At 38.4% G+C, this 17,937-nt stretch overlaps 1 protein-coding gene across 2 annotated transcripts in view; it reads left to right on the top strand.

Moving 5' to 3' along the window:
* Positions 1 to 17,937, top strand: part of Rnf185 (ring finger protein 185) — a 36,305-nt gene that overhangs the window by 1,384 nt on the left and 16,984 nt on the right. Inside the window, exon 2 of one of the 2 annotated variants that reach the window (XM_021719833.3) lies at positions 1,522 to 1,549. The exons of the other annotated variant lie outside the window; for it this stretch is intronic. The gene's annotated coding sequence lies outside the window, so the exon portion shown is untranslated. The remainder of the gene's footprint in view (positions 1 to 1,521; positions 1,550 to 17,937) is intronic. 2 annotated transcript variants of the gene reach the window in all.

Below are 17,937 nucleotides of genomic sequence, written 5' to 3'. Positions count from 1 at the left end.
CTTGAACTGTTTATGAATAACAAAACAGAATGTCATCCATTGGTTAATAGCTTATTTTCTAAGAACAAATTGGAAATGCCTCTGAAGACTTTGTGACCAGAAGAAACCAGTGAACTCTATATCACAGAATGAAGGGCCTCTTGAATTTGTAGTCCAACCTTCTTTCTGGGACATATATCCCTCTTTAATCCTTTCTTTCTCCAACAGTGTGTATGCAAATGTGAGAGAATTGATTTTTTAACTCTGTAGGCTAGCTTTCCATACAGCAAATAAAACCCATTCTATGATGGATTAATTTGCCAGTTCATCCTCATTTGTGTGTAATCTACAGATGATGCTTTAGCATGTGTTTAGTTTTCTCATCAAACATCACATTTCCTTATTTTGTGCTTTACCAAACTCCCAAGTAGATCACTTTTACAACACCTGTTAGAATATTTAAGATTATGTTGTCTTATAAAGCAGAAGTTCAAAATTATCACTCAATTCTGCAGACCCCTCTCCTCCAAAAAAAGGTTGGTTTAGCCAAAACTTTATGCCTGTTTTTTAACTTTGTTTGTGTTTCTCAAGGGGGGAAAAAAGTTGTGAAATGCTTACTCAGATGTTATCAGGGTGCTGGGTAAAATGTTCTTAATTTGTTGGGGTTTTTAAAACTTATCACTACAGGAGTTCCAGGTATTAATGAAACACCTGAATCAGTGCTTTAATAAGGCCACTGGTCTGAAGAGATGCTTCTGAAAAAAAGGGTTTGATGGTAAAAATAAGTTTGGGGAAAGCTGCATACTATTCTTAGAACTTCTCAGTGTATAGTACCACATTAAAGGTATTGAGAAGTCTGCAATAAAGGAATGGGCTATATAAGCTCCAACAGGGTGATGCACACCTATAATCCCCAGCTACTTGGGAGGCTGAAGCAGGAGAATCTCAAAGTTTGAGGCCAATCTCATAACTTAGTGAGTCCCTGTCTCCAAAAATAAATAAATAAATAAGAAGGGCTAGGAGTGTAGCTCAATGGTAAACCACCCCTGGGTTCAATCCCCAGTATCACAAAAAAGGGTGCTTTATAAACTAGGCTAATAACTTGTTTTACTTGTTTAATTTAGTGTTGCCAAGTATATTTGATATGAATTTTTTTTTTACACTAAGACTTAGGTGATTTATTATGTTTGTTAAGAACTCTGATACAAAGCACAGTAAAAGGCCACAGACCAGTAAATGAAGAATGTGGCTTTTGGCTACTTTACAACCACTGCTACAGCCTATCAACATAACACACTTTTCATCACTTTGAACGAAGGTGTCCAAATGGCCAATAAAAGTTTCACTCACTTTTCTGATTAAAAAGTTTAATAAAGCATTAAATATTTGCTGGTTTAAATATTACCAATCTAAAAAATATTTTTATTTTATTTATTTATATTTTTTTTTAGAGAGAGAGAGAGAGAATTTTTAATATTTATTTTTTAGTTTTCGGTGGACATAACATCTTTTGTTTTTTTTTTTTTTGTATGTGGTGCTGAGGATTGAACCCGGGCCGCACACATGCCAGGTGAGTGCGCTACTGCTTGAGCCACATCCCCAGCCCTAAAAAATATTTTTAAAAAACTTCAGTTAACACAAGATGTATAGAGAAAGTCAGTAGATTTTGAAGGCAAGGCAGTTGGCTAATTTTTTTTTTAATTGAAGCACAAATTGGCAAAAATCTAGCTCTACCACTTCTTTTTGCCTGCCCTGTGAGCTAAGAATGGCTCTTACATTTTTAAATGGGGAATAAATCAAAAAGAACAATAATATTTCATGATAGGAAAATCAAATTTCAGGGGCTAGGGTTGTGGCTCAGTGATAGATTGCTTATCTAGCAAGTGTGAGGCACTGGGTTCTATCCTCAGCACCACATAAAAAATAAATAAATAAATGTCCAAGTACAACTAAAAAAAGACAAATTTCAGTGTTCAATTTCAGCCACACTCATTTATTTGCATATTGTGTTTGGCTGCTTTAATTCTGTAACTGCAGTAGTTAACACAATGACTGTAAGGTCCACAAAGTCTAAAGTATTTACTATATGGCCCTTTACATTAAAAAAAAAAAAAATCTGCCAGCTTCTGACCTGTATCTTGTACATTTAAAAAAATTTTTTATTTTAAAATTATTTTAGGCTGCAAAATAATTCACAGACTTACTGCATACCCTCCATCTAACTTCTCCTAATATTAACACTTTACATAAGTATATTAAAATTATCTAAGCAAAAAACTTAATATTGATTAAAACCTACTAACTATAGACTTTTTCGGGGGGTGGTGGTACCTGGTATTGAACTCAGGTGCTTTACCACTGTTGTTGCTGAGCTATTTATTTTTATTATTTATTTATTTTTGGTATGAGGGATTGAATCAAGGGGCACTGAACCACTGAGCCACATCTCCAGCCCTTTTTAAGTATTTTATTTAGAGACAGGGTCTCACTGAGTTGCTTAGGGCCTCCCAAGTTGCTTAGGCTGGCTTTGAACTCACAATCCTCGTGCCCCAGCCTCCTGAGTCACTGGGATTACAGGTGGGCACCACCGCACCTGGCTTTATTTTTTATTTTCAGGTAGTTTCTCACTAAATTTGCCTCAGTCTCCCAAGTTGCAGATGCCTGGCTCTAATCTATACATTTTATTAAAATTTTGTCATTTGTCCAATTCTTTTTTCTGTCCCAGGATCCAATCTGAGCTCTTGGATAACATTGAGTTATCAAGTCTCCAGTCTGGGGCAATTCCTCAGTCTGTCCTTCAAGACTGAAACTTTTAAATAGGACTGGCCTAATATTTTGTAGAATGTCTTTCAAACTTTTTTTATATGTAATTCACATACCAGAAAATTCACCACTTTAAAGTGTGTAATTTAGTGCTTTTTAGTATATTCACAAAGTTGTACAGTCATCACCGCTATATGTAAGCAGTCACTCTATTCTCCCCTCTTCCCATCTCCTGGCAACCACTAATCTCCTTTTTGTCTCTGAATTGTCTATTCTGAACATTTAATATAACTAGGATCATACAGTATGCGGCCTTTTGTGTCTGGCATTTTCATAAGCATATTTTCAAGGTTCATCAATGTGATAGCATGTAATAGTATATCATTCCTTTTTATTACTCAGTAATATTCCACTAGGGGTATAACACAATTTGTTTATCCATAAGTTTGTTCATTAGTTTACTGACACAGATTTTTCTATCTTTTGGTATTTATGAATAATGCTGCTATAACATTTGTGTGCAGGTTTTTGTTTGATCGTATTTTCAGTTCTCTTAGATAAATACCTAGAAATGAAAATTGATGGGTCATATGACAACACTGTGTTTAATTTTTTGAGAAACTGCCAAGCTATTTTCTATAGTGGATGTCCTGTTTTATGTTCCTACTAATAATATATGAGAATTCCAATTTCTCTACATCCTCAACACTTATTATTGCCCATTAAAAAAAATATATCCAGGGCTGGGGATGTGGCTCAAGGGGTAGCTCGCTCACCTGGCATGCGTGCGGCCCGGGTTCAATCCTCAGCACCACATACAAACAAAGATGTTATGTCCGCCGAAAACTGAAAAATAAATATTTGAAAAAATATATATATATCCATCCTAGTGGGTATGAAGTGTTTTTTAATTTGTGTTTCCCTAATGACTGATGATGTTAAATGTTTTCATGTGTTTATTGGCATCTGTATATTTTATTTGGAGAAGTCTATTTAAATCCTTTGCCCATTTCTTAATTGGGTTATTTGTCATTATATACAATTTCTATTATAAATAGAGTTTGCAAATCCCTTGAAGCTGCTTGAAGTAACTAACTCAGAGTGAGCTGAATGGCAGAATCTGATGCAATACTAGTAGCTCTCTCTGAGCTGAATGTGGTTGGATTTGGACATGCTGAAGTACAGAGTAAGTTGTCTGTCTGAGACTGCTGATCATGTGGAGCTTGGCACAACCCCAACCACTGCTGATCATGCAGAGTTGGGTGCCTGTAGTCAAATGAAAGGAATACTACTTGTGTCCAGAAACTACAGCATCATCTGGGATGTAATAAAACCACTTGGGGATCCTTCCATTTGGGAGCTACTCTGGTGTTTGCCTCATTATCAGTAGCGAGTAGAGGAGTCTGGTGGTTTGTCACGGACAGCTGCTCATAACTACAGAAGTTTTAGTGCAACTGGGCTTCTCTTGACCCCATAGTATTTGGCTTAATCAGATCATCCTGGAGATGTACTTTAAAAGAAACACTTCAGTAATTTAAATTGTGAAAATAATATATTCTTATTTTAGATATTTTGGAAAATACTAAAAACCTCCCTCTCCCCACCTCAAACATCCCTTATTCTATTCATTGTACATAGTAATTTTTTTCCCCAAAGAATGGAGTCTTACTGTGTTGCCCACGTTGGTCTCATACTGCTGGGTTTCAAATGATCATCCTGCCGTGTTTTCCAGAGTAACTGGCCTAGAGGTATTCACTGTTAACTATCCCCCCCACCCCCATACTGAGGAGCTTTACTGCTGAGCTACATCTCCAGTTCTTTTATCATTTTAAGATGGCTATAGTGGCCCATGCCTGTCATCCCAGCAACTGAGGCTGAGGCAGGAGGATCACAAGTTCAAGTCCAGCCTCAGCAATTTAGCAAGACTGTGTCTCAAAACAAAAAATAAAAAGGCCTGGGAATGTAGCTCAATAGTAAAGAAAGTGTCCCTGTGTTCAAATTCTAGCACCAAAAGAAGAAAAAAATTACCATCTTAATGATTTTTTCAGGTTAGTGGTTTTGAGTACTTTCATATTGTTATGGAAACATTACCATTATGTGTCTCCAGACTGTTTTCATTTTGCCAACCCAAAACTCACTACCCACTAAACAATAACTCTCTTTTCCCTCCTCCCCTTGCCTATTGGCAACCATATTAAGGCCTTGCTAGGGGCTGGGGATGTGGCTCAAGCGCGCGCTCGCCTGGCATGCGTGCGGCCCGGGTTCAATCCTCAGCACCACATACAAACAAAGATGTTGTGTCCGCCGAAAACTAAAAAATAAATATTAAAAATTCTCTCTCTCTCTCTCTCCTCTCTCACTCTCTCTTAAAAAAAAAAAAAAAAGGCCTTGCTAAATTGGTGAGGCTGTCTTTGAACTTGCAATCTGATCCTCCTACCTCAGCCTCCCGAGACACTAGGATTACAGGCTTGTGCCACTGCGCTTGAATGTGTCTGATTCTGACAACCCTTAAATACCTCCTATAAGTGGAATTATGTAGTATTTGTCTATTGTGATTGACTTGTTTCATTCAACATACTGTCCTCAGTCAAGGTTCATCCATATTGTATATGTCAGAATTTTCTTCCTTTTAAAGGCTGGTTGTGTTCCATTATATGTACATACCACATTTTGGTTATTTATTTATCTGGTAATGTTTCCATGTTGTAGCTATTGTGAATATTGCTGCTATAAACAAATAGATATTTGAGACCATGCTTTCAGTTCTTTTTTTCAGATACATACCCAGAAATGGAATTATCATATGGTAATTTTTTTTTTATTTTTAATTTTTTGGTAATACTGGAGATTGAACCCAGGGGCATTCTACCATTGAACTACATCACCAGTTCTTTAGTTTTTATTTTGAAACAGGATCTCATTTATTTGCCAAGGCAGGGCTTGAAGTTATGATCCTCCGGCCTCAGCCTCACAAGTAGCTGGGATTAAAGTCATTCATCACTATGCCTGTCGTGTTTTTAATTTTTTAAGGAATTTCCATATTATTTTCTGCAGCAGGTGCACCATCTTACATTCCCACCAGCAGCCAGTGTGTAAGTGTTCTCTTTCTCCATATTCTCGCCAATACTTGCTTTCTTTTGTTTATTTTATAGTAGCCATCCTAATGTGATAAGGTGATGTCTTGTAGTTTTGATTTTCATTTCCCTAATGATTCATGATAATGAGTACTTGTTCATGTGCTTATTGGCTGTTTATATATCTTCTTTGGAAAAATATCTATTCATATCCTTTGTCCATTTTTTAATTGGATTGTTTTTGTTGTTGAGTTTTAGGATTTAGTTCTGGAAGTTAGTATGTTCTGGAAGTTAGTCCTTTATCAGATATATGATCCACAAATTTTTCTCCTTTTTGTGTGTTGCCATTTTACTCTGTCTTGGTGCATAGAATTTTTAAGTTTTCATAAAAACCAATTTGTTTGTTTTTTCTTTTGTTAGATTTACCTTTGGTGTCATATGGATGAAATCATTGCTAGAAATGTGGATTATAAATTAGGACCAAGCGGATTCTCAGTGGTGACCTTAATTGTTGTCCAGTTATTGTAACCCCACGTCTTTATTTTTCAACTCTACAGAAGTGGGTCTTCATTGCATAGGTCAATGGGAACACAGTATTTGAGTGGTCCCTCCTGTGGAAATGGCCGTAGTGACTAGTTGGCCATTCTACTCTGGGCCTAGTCATCAGGTTAATTCCCATGGTAGTATCTTTTTTTTTGAGAGAGAATTTTTTTTTAATATTTATTTTTTAGTTTTTGGCGGACACAACATCTTTTGTTTTTGTATGTGGTGCTGAGGATCGAACCCAGGCTGCACACATGCCAGGCGAGCATGCTACTGCTTGAGCCACATCCCCAGCCCCCATGGTAGTCTCTATAACTTCCAACAGTTCAATATCTATTATCATAGGTACTTTTCAGAAATACCTTGTGATGTAAGCAATAGTGGTGTTTTTAAAGATGGACTTTTCTGGATATGAGATTGGATCCTGGCCAAAGCCCAGAAAAGTTTCTTTTCTTAGCACTATCATCTTTGCCAAGGCACATTACAGAATAAGAAGCTTTTTACAATTAAATTCTGACTTGACTCTAGACTCCTTGAAGTCAAGAAGCAGAATCTTGTCTGCTTTGTTTTTATCATTGATCCTAGTAGTTGGCATTCTCTAAATGTTTGTCAAACTGCACTGGCAATAAACACAGTTAATGGCAGTGGCCATTAATGGAAGACACAGCCTGATTTGTGAAAGTTGATATTATAGATTATTCAGAATAGTGTCATTTTGTTTGTATTATTTTTAACCACAGTCAGTCCTCTTTAGGACTTCCTGTTGAAAAGAAAAGTGAAATCATTGTTTTGTCAATATTTACTGGGTGTTATTAAACTCTCAGAAAGTTTTTTCCCTAATTAGTTAAACTTTATTAACTTAAACTTTTTTTTTTAATATTTGGCCTTCAGAGTATTTTAGAGTAATAACCAAGCTCAATCTTGGTTAAAATTTGAATTAATGAGGGCTAGAGTTATAGTTCAGTAGTAGAGCACTTGTCTTGTATGTGTGAGGTTTGATCCTCAGCACCAAATAAAAATAAATTAAATAAAGGTATTATGTCCATCTACAAGTAAAAAAATTGAATTAATGATATTTTGTAAACATTTGTGAGATTTTATAAAATCAATCAATGAGGTTTCAATGACTTAATGAAAACAAAAAAAACTCTTATTCATAAACTTTTCTTTTTTAAAAAAATATTTATTTTTTAGTTTTAGATGGACACAATATCTTTATTTCACTTCCATGTGGTACTGAGAATCGAACCCAGTGCCTCACGCATGCTAGGTGAGCACGCTACCACTTGAGCCACATCCCCATCCCCATAAACTTTTCTTATAACAAAAGAAAGGCAAGCCAGGCATGGTGGCTCATGCCTATAATCCCAGCAGTTTGGGAGGCAATTTAGCAAGGCCCTAAGCAAATTAGCAAAACCCTGTTTCAAACTAAAAAAAAAATCTAAAAGTGGGCTGAGGAAATCAAAACTACTCTAAGATTTCATCTCACTCTAGTTAGAATGACAGTTATTAAGAATACAAGCTACAGGGCTGGGGGTGTGGCTCAAGCGGTAATGCGCTTGCCTAGCATGCGCAGGGCGCTGGGTTCGATCCTTAGCACCACATAAAAATAAAATAAAGATGTTGTGTCTGCTGAAAACTGAAAAATAAATATTAAAAAATTCTCTCTCTCTCTTCTCTCTCTCTCTTTTAAAAAAAAGAATACAAGCAACAATAAGTGTTGATGAGGATGTGGGGGAAAAGGCACACTTACACATTGCTGGTGGGACTGCAAATTGATGCAATCAATCTGGAAAGTAATATGGAGATTCCTTAAATAACTTGGGATGGAACCACCATTTGACTCAGCTATCCCATTCCTCAGTTTATACCCAAAGGATTTAAAAATAGCATAATATAATGATGCAGTCACATCAATATTTATAGCAGCACAATTCACAATTGCTAAACTGTGTAACCAACCTAGATGCTCTTCTATAGATGAATGGATAGAGAAACTGATATATATTCACAATGGAATATTACTCACATTAAAAGAGAATAAAATTTTCTGGTAAATGGATGGAGTTGGAGAATATCATGCTAAGCAAAGTAAGCCAGTCCCCCCCCAAAACGAAGTCCAAATGTTTTCTCTAATGAGTGGTTGCTAATCCATGATGGAGGGGGCAAGGGATGGGTAGAGGAACTTTGGATTGGGCAAAGGTGAGGGAGGAATGGGGAGGGGCAAGGGGGCTAGGAAAGGGTACCAAAAAGGGGAAAAAAAGAAGGGCAGGCACAGTTACACTATTGGCACATGAAGGACACTGGCTTGGCAAGTGGCAAAGCTGGGTCTCAGGCCAAGTCTTCTACCTCCATATTGCTCCTTTCACTGTGTTTACTAGAAATCCAGTACTCAGTTGGGATCTGTCTTTTCTTAGTACAGTATTTCCCCCAGGTATATTGGTTTGAGTTGAAATTGGCAAATTTCTACCATTCATTCACATACATTTTATCAAATGGCTGCTCCCAGGGGTATTGTGCTGTTGGCCCTAGGACATGCTTTCTAGAGTGTACAATAAACAGTTCACTGCATAATTAATCCTCTGTGTAAGTAGTGTTATTCTTTAATATACAGTGGGTCCTAATTTTGGAATAATACCTGAATTGTTTTCTCATTGCAAATTTCTGACTCCCCCCCGCCCCATTTGTTTATGAGTTTGGACTAATACTTTAAAAAAAAAGTATTGATGCAGTTACATGTACATTTCTAGTCTGGGGGAAAGAAAACCCCACTGAAGAATGTTTTTCTTGTAGAATACTGATTTTCCATAACTTTGGTTGGCTAGATTGATTTGTATTGAGTTGTACATTCCTAAGTGTTCTTTCTTAGGTGTTAGATCTGATAGTACAGTATACATTGATGAGGTGCTCCTGAACTGCCTGACCCTGTGCTGACTAAAGCACTTGGAAGCTGGGACAAGGCATGAGGAAACACAATAACAGATCCCTAAGGTCCCATCTATTAAGCACATTGGCTTGGGGTTGGGAAGCTTTGTCTGTGACTGGCTCCGTTGTCATTGGGCAAGTGACCTAACTAGTCTGAGCCTTAATTTAACATACAGGGGATGCTAACAGTGTTACAGTAATGTTTGCCTCAAGGCAAGCTGTAAAGATGAAATGACATAATTCACTAAAGAGCCTAGCTAAGTAGGTTAGTTGATGTTATTGGTAATGACAAGAAATATAACAAGTGCCCCTGATTTTAACATTTTAGTGCAAAGTCTGGCTTCTCTGGATCAAACTAATTATGCCCTATTCTAGATTTCCTCTCAGCACAAATTTATACAGTTCTGACATCTCATCTAATCTGCCTTCAAGGAATAATGCTCATTCAGAAAGGGAAGTTGTAACTCATTCAGCAAAATAACCAAGTCGCAGCTGATTGCTTAGGTCTGTGGGGGAATATAAGGAAGCAGTATTGTTCAGTGAACTGAGAGAGGGAGATCTCGTTAGGGAGGGGGATTAACATTTTTTAAGCACTTCACTGCATGTCTGGAAATTGGCCTCTTGTTTTGTCTTTAATTTGCACAACTGTCTTGTGAGGAAGGTAATGGCCCTGTTTTCACAAATAAGTGAGACCAAAGGCTCAGAGAGAAAATAAATTGTCTGAAGTCAGAATATGTGGAAGATCTGAGGTTTGAACTCCAAGCCATCTGAATCCTCTATGCCATGCTAGTTTTTATAAAGACAAGTCCAGGGCTGGGGTGGTGGCTCAGCGGTAGAGCGCTCGCCTAGCATGCATGAGGCACTGGGTTCGATCCTCAGCACCACATAAAAATAAATAAATAAAAATAAAGGTATTTAAAAAACAAAAAAAAAAAAAAAAAAGACAAGTCCACTAAAGTCAAGGAGCATTTAAGACATTGGAATGACAAAAGGCAGCCTTCTGGATGACCCTTAAAAGTTTGTGTCAGTAGTGGTCATAATCCCATTATAGCTTTTTACAGGGTTCCAGAGAATAGGACCAGTGCATCTCCAAGGAAAGAAGCCAATTCTTCTGGACCTGAAAGGCCATTCATGTCCTTGGTCCTGTACTTGAAGGCCAAGTCATAGAGGGCTAGCTTAGTGGTCTAACCGCCATTTAGATTCTCAAATTTTAGAGCTGTTTTCTGTGTGTTCTAAGTTCCAATTAACTTACTCAATTCTTCACTCTAACCTTCTGTGAGTATGATGTAGACATTCTTGGAATGCACATCTCATCTCTACATATGGTCTAACAGCAACCTAATAAGCAGCACAGACAGGTTCAAGATTCCTGGCAAAAAGCTTCCCTATGAAGAAGCATATACTTACAGGAATGAAACCTGCCAGAGTCATTTATCACCCAAATTTGTAATCTTCATAACTAAGAATAACATTGCTAGGTGCCTCTGTACACCTTGGTCTAGGAATTCTTAAGAGTTAAAAGAGGGCAGAAAAGGCAGAGAATGAATTCTTACAGTTCTCTAGAACCTGAAAATTGAACACAAGAATGTTACAAAGAGATTTCCTCATAAGGTCAAGTTCCTTGGTTCCTGCAGGGATGTTCAACTCTTGCATTCTCACTTGTTCAGTTCCTGTGAGGTAGACCAGGGCAAGTGGACCAAAGGCCAGCTCTGGAAAGGTAATAGGAGTGAGTCAGTCAAATACAGGCTCTGCACTCCTAAGGGATCATTAAGTATTATAAATTGGCTTTCAGTCCAACACCACATTTATCTCTCAGAATGTCTCAAATTGAGGAATGTTTTACAAAACTAAGTGTGATCTTGTTTCTTAAACGAACAGCTGTGTCCTGGATCGATCAAGTGCTGACTGGTCTGAAATCTTAGTAGACTTGTCCTCCACCCCAAGTTTTCCTGACCTTTCTGCAGTCCCTGTGGATTGTAGCAGGTGTTGTATATTCTGAAGGTTGGGACCTGAGGTTATTGTCCCTCTCAAACATTGTGCTGTGCTGGTATGCTCTGCTTTTGGTAGAGTCCATTTCTTCTAGAGCTGGATTTCCAAAAACTGTTCTTCAGAGAATTATCTAGGGTGGAGGGAGGGATACATTTATAAAGTAATAGATTCTTAGGCTTGATCCATATCCTATTCAAATCACTGAGAGTCTGAGAGCCAGATTCCCTATGGAGGGAAGGACCTCTTTAGGAAAAATGGTGGTGGGGAAAGGAAGGTGAGTTTAATGGAGCCCCTTGTTAGAATTCTTATATCTTCTTCTTCTTTTTTATATTGGGATTCGAACCAGGGGCACTTTACAACTGAACTACATCCCCAGCCCTTTTTATTTTGAGATAGGCTTCCGCTTAAGTTGCTTAGAGCCTTGCTGAATTGACAAGACTGGCTTGAACTTGTGATCCTCCTGCCTCAGCCTCCTGAGCCACTGGGATTACTTGTTTGAGTCACTGTACTTGGCTCCATATGTCTTTTCTAGCTCCGATGCCAGACTCAACTTGTTCTTGCTCTTCTTTGTGACTCCTTCACAGTTGGTAGCATCAGACCTGAAATAATGTTGTCAGTAGAGAACTGTTGATTGCATAAATGAATGAGTGATAAATTTGCTCTGTATTTATTTCAAAGCACAGAATTTACAGCATTGTAAAATGAATTTGAGGGAAAACAAAGACTGGGTATTTAGCTTTGTAAAGCTGCATGCTATTTGAATAATATGAGTAAAAAAGAGTGCTCATGTTGTGTTAGGAAGCCTGAATTTGGCACTGTATGGTGACCCACCCTTAGGCAAGTCTTCCAGCCGCCCTGGCCTGATGTCCTTATCTATAAAATGGGATGAAGATCAGAAGTAATGAGAGATGTTAATATGATTTAAAAAAACTAGTAAGTACAGCCAGGTGTAGGGGCACATGCCTGCAATCCCAGCAACTCAGGGGGCTGAGGCAAGAGAATTGCAAATTCAAGACTAGCTTCAGCAACTTAGTAAGGCCCAAAGGACTTGGCCAGACTAACTCAAAATAAAACATAACCACATAGCTCAGTGGTTAAGCGACCCTGGATTCAATTCCCAGTACCAAAACAAAAATCTAGAAAGTGGTTCAAATCTAGAGCGAAGAAGGGCCAGGTATGATGGCACATGCCTGTAGCCTCAGATCCTTGGAAAACTGAGGCAGGAAGATCACTTGAGAAACCATCCACAGACCATCTTGAGAAACAGAATCCTGTTTCCCACCCCTCTAAAAAAGTACAGGAACACAAAAATAGTTACAATAAAGTTGTGATGTGGTCAGGTCAAAGTCTATAGGCCCTATAGGGCCAGGAGAGTTGTAGCAAGAGGGAATCTTAGGTATGCTCAAGATCTATTTCCTTTTTATTCTGTCTCGTTCCTAAGCCAACCAGGGTCCTCTATTCTCTGGACCACTTTCCTAGTCCTGCAGAGCCCATGAGGCTGTGGCCACATTCTTTTGTTCTGTAGATGCTCATTAGATAGTCACCAGGGAAAGCTACTTATCTGTGCTTTGCCACATTGGTGTGGGGTTCCTGTGGATAAAGTTAGGGAGGAGGTAAAGAGAGGAGGCTCCTAAGATGGGTGTGTACCTCTGGAGCCCAGGATATACTGCAAAGAGGGTTGTGAGCAGCTCACCTGGCAGATGACCAAAGCCAATCATGCATGCCTGTGCCCATTCACTAAATATTTCAATACTTGCTAGGATGAAGCTCTAGGTCCTAGGGAAAGGAACCATGGTATCAGTCTACTAAGAATTAGAATGAGAGTGATGTGATCTGACTGGAGTTGGGACATACAAGCCTATCTCAATACCTGGCCTGCTGCAAGGCTGCCACACCCTGCAAACTCTGAGCTTACCAGTGAGTGTCTCCTGATTGGTCCCACCCCAACACCTATCTTGACCCAGGATTTTCCCTTATGCCTCTGTGTAGGAGTATAGACTAGGCAGAACCTTGGGTCCAGAGAGTATTTGGAGGGGGAACCAGGGTAAATGGTATGCCTATGTACCTCCAATAGCAACAGCCTCCTCCCACTTTGGTATGCCCTCCAGGTCACTCTTGTTATCTTGATGTGCGCGCCTCAGTAGTGCAGTAGGTGGTATGATGCCCTAACTTCTCAAAGGAAAAAAGAAATTCAAGTTATCAATAATTTACCCAGGCCAATGGCCAGTCAGTAGTAAAGTTAGGACTTGAACGCAAAGCTTTTTGGGGTGGGAAAACTGAGTCATTTCTGCCAAGCCCCTATCAACATATAGTCACATCACTAGCTTGGTATATTCTTCCTCATTTTAAAAGATAATTGCTAATATTTATATTTATTCTTGTAACAAATGCAGTATCATACATACATTCTATCTTTTTTTTTTTTTTTTTCGTTGAAGTGTTCTTCCGGGGGTTGAACTCAGGAGCACTTGGCCACTGAGCCACATCCCCAGGCCTGTTTTTTGTATTTTATTTAGAGACAGAATTAGAATGAAACACTGAATTGTTTAGTGCCTCGCTTTTTGCTGAGACTGACTTTGAACTCGCGATCCTCCTGTCTCATCCTCCAGAGCCATTGGGATTACAGGCATGTGCCACCGTGCCAGGCATACATTTTTCTTTTTTAAAAGTTATTATAACTGGGTGCAGTGGCACACATTTGTAATCCCAGCAACTCAGAAGGTTGAGGCAGGAGAATCACAATTTTGAGACCAACCTCAGTGGCTTAGTGAGACCCTAAGCAACTTAATGAGACCTTGTCTCAAAATAAAAAGGGCCAGGAATAGCTTCAGCAACTTAGCAAGGCCCAAAGGACTTAGCAAGACTGTCTCAAAATAAAACATAACTACCCAGCTCAATAGTTAAGCGACCCTGGGTTCAATTCCCAGTACCAAAACAAAAATCTAGAAAGTGGTTCAGATGGCATATAGCTATAACACAGCTCGTTGGGAGGTTGAGGCAGGAGTATCACAAGTTCATGGCTAGCCTCATTAACTTAGCAAGACCCTGTCTCAAAATGTTAAAATGTCAAAATAAATGGACTGGGGATTTAGCTCAGTGGTAAAGTGTCCCTAGGGTCACTTGCCATGCGTGCTTTACCACTGAGTTATATCCCTATCCCCCCTCCTTTAAAAAAAATATATATATATATAAAAGTAATACTGATGTGCTGGGTGTAGTGGTATATGCCTATAATCCCAGCAGCTAGGGAGTCTGAGGCAGAATGATCAAGAGTTCAAAGCCAGCCTCAGCAATGGCAAGGTGCTAAGCAACTCAGTGAGACCCTGTCTCTAAATAAAATACAAAATAGGGCTGGGGATGTGGCTCAGTGGTTGAGTGCCCTGGGTTCAATCCCCAGTACCAAAAAAAAAAAAAAGTAATTCTTGTTGATTATAATACTTTCAAACAGAATAGCAAGGGCTAGGGTTATAGCTCAGTGGTGGAGTGCTAGCCTAGTATCTAGGAGGCACTGGGTTAGATTTTCAGCACCACATAAAAAGTAAATAAAATAAAGGTATTGTATCCATCTACAACTTAAAAAAAAAGACTAGGAATATAAAAATACAAAGTTTTCTAGTCTTCATAATACCCAAAATAACTGTTGATAGTTTAGGGTGTGCCTTCTAGACATCCTCAAATATACTTGTGTGTTTATATATACACACACACCCATTTATAAACTTTGTTTTTACACAAGTAAGTTCATAAACACACTTTTCTGCAGCCTGATCCTTTAAAAAACATTTATTTTGTTATGGAAAAATATAAATACAAAAATAGACTAATTTAAGTCCCTATTCATCATCTGGCTCCAACAACCAACTTCTTTGTTTTTCTTTCATCTTTTTTTTCCACTTTCATTTTCCCCCTAAAATATTTTTTAAACTTTATTTATTTGTTTGTATGTGGTTCTGAGGATTGAATCCCGTTCCTCACCTGTGCTAGGCGAGTGCTCTATCACTGAGTTACAACCCAAGTCCCTCCCCCTAAAATATCTTAAAGTAAATACCAAACATCAGTGTTTCATAAATACTTCAGAATGTATCTCTAGGAATTCAAAAAAGAGAACTTTTTTTGAAAAGTTACATAATATTATAGTCATACCCAACAAAATTAGCAATCATTCTGTCAAGGAAAAAAAAATTGAACAAATGGAATAGCATTTGTTTGAGACACTGAAAATGCAATCAGGAGGTCATTATTCATCAGATCTCAGATATTTCTGCAGCGGCAAATACACCCACCTCCAAATTGAGTTGACCTTTGAAACATACAGTGAACTCCTTTCTCCAGACTACCCAGAGGTTAAGATTACACATAATCCCCTTCTAATTAAATAGTTTGACTTATGCCAGCATCAATCATAATTCCTGACTAATAATGTAATTTCCAATTCCCTTGTAGTTTAAAGCTATAAATATAGCTGCTATTTTGTAAAACCTTTGAGCATAATTTCAGGACTGCTTAAATCTCTTTTCTTAGATTGTAATCCTCATTAGCCCCAAATAAATGTCTTTTTTTTATTGTCAACTAGATTGATTTTATTGTCAGTCATTTTACAAGTATAATTTAATAGTTGGTTTATTTGAATCTGGTTCCAGTGAGGTCCACACACTGCAAGTGGTCTGGTATATCTCATATCTCAATTTGTTAACTCTGCTCCCTACCTATATTATTTAACTTTTGGAGAGCTTGGGCTACTTAGCCTGTAGGAAGTTCCACATTGCTGGATTTGGCTGAATATATTCTCCAGAATTGTTTAATACATGCATCCTTATTTTCCATAAATGGGTACAATAATTCATTTTTGTGGCTTCGTTTGTGTTTTGTTTTTGTTTTTAATGTAGATGGACACAATACCTTTGTTTTGTTTATTTAGTTTTTTTTGTTTTGTTTTGTTTTTAATGTGGTGTTAGGGATCAAACCCAGTGCCTCATACTTGCTAGGCAAGTGCTCTACCACTGAGCCATAACCCTAGCCCTATAGTTTGTGTTTTAAGGCAAAAATGCTTCCTTGTTGATGCTGTGTATTTCCTACTGCATCATGTTAGGAGGCTGTTGTTAAAATTGGTGAACCTGACTGTACTTCATCTGTTTACAGTTGTTCTTAATTTTAAAAGATAAAATTTTTGAACAAGGAAACACAGGCTAGGGACATAGCTCAGTGCTAGAGGGCTTGCCACCCACGCATGAGGCCCTGGTTTCCATCCCCAGCACCTCAAACACACAAAACAAAAAGGAACATACATTGGTCAAGTACTCAGGGTTATTGAGCTGGAATGACTAGAAAAGAAGGCTTAGATTCTAAGAGAGCAGATGTATATGTAGAAGGAGAAGGTTTCTTGGTCAGAGAAAAGGTTTTGGAACCGAGGCCAACAAGGCACTGGTACTGTCAGCAGCCAACTGTTCTTCTGGGACTTCATGTTAAATGATGTAACTGAGTGAAAAAGTGGCGGTGAGTCGGCTTCCTCTCCCTGTTCAAATCACTGAGCTGCTGTCTTATTGAGAGATGCTCATGAGCCTGCTCTGTGAAGACTCAGTGGAAGGCTTCTTGATCTGAGAAGATTGCAGCTTTTTGATCCTTATCTTCTTGTATTTTGGAAGCTAAAATCAGGGTGGTCCCTTGGTACTACATCGGTGAGTCCTAGACTTGTGGAGGAGCCGTCTGCTTTGGAGAAAGTAAGTGAGATGATCCAGAGTGGCAGTCTAAGAGCTAGAAACAGTATTTAGAAGACCATGTAGTCCAGTGCCTCATTTTATAGTGAGAAGAGTATGGCCAGAAAAGGGGAAGGGAGATTCTCAAAACCACTAGCAAACTGGAGGTTTTGCTGAGGCCAGCATCCAAGCCTTCAGTTCTCTGACTATGGTAGTCAGCCCACATTTTCTGCTTAGAATTTTTGAGATGATGAGGATAGCCAGATCTGGCTCCTGACAGATTCTTCTGGATATTCCTTAATGTTTCATCATCCTTGCTTTCCTGCTGAGTTCTTTGACTTGGAAGTGGTAGTCAACAGTGGTCTGTTTCTAATGGCCAGCTTGCTCTATGGTGGTACAGCGATCTGAATACAAACAGGGTATCATGAATCCCAGTCTCAGCTCCACAGTAGTCAGGCTGCATTTTCCTGAAGAGAGTGGATCAGATCAAGATTACCCAGAATGGGGCTGGGGTTGTGGCTCAGCAGTAGAGAGCTTACCTAGCACATGTAAGGTGTTGGGTTCCATCCTCAGCACCACATATAAATAAATAAATAAATATTAAGAAAAAATTACCCAGAGTATATCATGAGTGTGACTTTAGGTGATGAGGGTAAAAATTTTTCTTCATTATATTTGTAATTATCTTTTTCATTTCCAGTAATACTGATTTTCCATTAATAGCAGTGACATAAACTTCCTCTTTAAATATATTGAGGCCAAAATGTTGGTAGATTTAGACAAAACAAGGTAGATGATACTCCAGCATGACAAAAAAGGGAATGAAAAAGATTGCATTGTAAGAAATCATATTCTGGTCCCTCCTAGCTTCCTAATCTTTCAGTTACAGGAATTCCTTTATATAAATTCTAGCATATATCAGTCATAATCCTAAGCAGGTTCCCCTCTCCTAGACAATATATAGAATCTGT

This window comes from Ictidomys tridecemlineatus, chromosome 2 (genome assembly GCF_052094955.1).
Source record: "Ictidomys tridecemlineatus isolate mIctTri1 chromosome 2, mIctTri1.hap1, whole genome shotgun sequence".
Taxonomy (NCBI): domain Eukaryota; kingdom Metazoa; phylum Chordata; class Mammalia; order Rodentia; family Sciuridae; genus Ictidomys; species Ictidomys tridecemlineatus.
This window is presented reverse-complemented; position numbering and strand designations above follow the sequence as displayed.